The sequence below is a fragment of the Octopus bimaculoides genome, chromosome 17 (genome assembly GCF_001194135.2).
Source record: "Octopus bimaculoides isolate UCB-OBI-ISO-001 chromosome 17, ASM119413v2, whole genome shotgun sequence".
Lineage (NCBI taxonomy): Eukaryota > Metazoa > Mollusca > Cephalopoda > Octopoda > Octopodidae > Octopus > Octopus bimaculoides.
This window is the reverse complement of record NC_068997.1, coordinates 20,068,792-20,070,132: the sequence shown is the minus strand read 5'-3', so window position 1 is coordinate 20,070,132 and position 1,341 is coordinate 20,068,792. Positions and strand designations below refer to the sequence as shown.

Here is a 1,341-nt window from a genome sequence, read left to right as displayed (position 1 = left end):
GGGAAAAGAGAGATAGGAAAGGTAGTGTTAATAGTAACAGGGGAAAGGTATGAAGTGGAAGGATGTAAGAGGAAGAGGAGGAGGAGGAAGTGGGACATCTATGAATGGATGTTATTTCTACTATGGCGATAAAACCGTCGTCTGGATGGGAACGTGCATTTAGAGAAATAGAGGAGGTGAAGGAAGACGAACAGAAAAGAGGAAACGGGAGAGAGAGAGAGAAAGAGGAAAAGACAGGAGGGAAGTAGAGAGAAAGTGAAAGTGAAAGTTAAACGGGAACCAAAACAAATAGAGAAAAGAGAGGGAGGGAGAAAATCGGAGAAAAAAATCAAATAACGATGATGAAGGTGGTGATGATGATGATGATGATTTCTTTTATTTTCCACAGGGGCATCAGATGAGGGAACATTACAATGATAATAATAATAATAATAATAATAATAATGATAATAATTAATAATGTGAAAATTATATCATCAAAGAAAACGAGCTACGCTTTAGAAAATTTGAGTAAATTTTTAATCATGAATTTTCATCAGATATCGAAATCTATAAAAGAGAGAGAAAGAGAGAAAGAGACACAGAGATAGAAAGATGGAGAGAAAGAAAGGGGGGACAAAGTGAGAAGGAGAGAGAAGAGGAGAAGAAGGAGCGAGAGAGAAGAAAGAAACCTCTACGTTAAAATAATTAGATCGATTTGGTAATTGTAAAGGCAGAGCATCTTCCATCATCATAATAATCGTCACCAGCACCGCCATCACCGGCACTGGCATCATCGTCATCGTCTTTGTCACCACTGCCGCCACCACCACCACCACCATCGCCACCACAACCACCACCATCGCCACCACAACCATCATCGTCATCATCGATGTCGTCACCGTCACCGCCACCTCCGTTCGTCGTCATCACCACCACCACCACCACCACCATCCCCCACTGTCACCACCACCACCACCTTCACCCAGAATTCTCCAGAAATCGATGTTAAGTGTGCTATTGCTGACGTACTGAAAACATTGAAAGAATTGGATCTGATCATTAAGCCATTATTTTACTACGTGAAAGTTTAAAGATAAAAACTAAATAATAATAATAATAATAATAATCGCCCTCAATAGTGTTGCTTTTTTAAAAAAGAAATATACCTGTAATTGTATCAGGCTACGCTTTGATGTTGTCCCGTTGTCAGTTATAAGCAGAATGTTGTATATAAATAATCAAAACAATAGATTGAGAAGACAGTAACCCTCCATTTACTTATACGAACACACCTTTCGTTATCTATTACACCCGCTCTCATCTGCCATCGACATCGACTGCCCTGATACCCCATTTCTG

At 39.7% G+C, this 1,341-nt stretch overlaps 1 protein-coding gene across 1 annotated transcript in view; it reads right to left on the bottom strand.

The window, feature by feature from the left end:
- LOC106883903 (synaptotagmin-14) overlaps positions 1–46 on the bottom strand; it is a 153,262-nt gene extending 153,216 nt beyond the window's left edge. The window contains exon 1 of the mRNA XM_052974129.1: positions 1–46. This exon is cut by the window's left edge and continues 885 nt beyond it. The gene's annotated coding sequence lies outside the window, so the exon portion shown is untranslated.
- Positions 47–1,341: the final 1,295 nt, after the last annotated feature.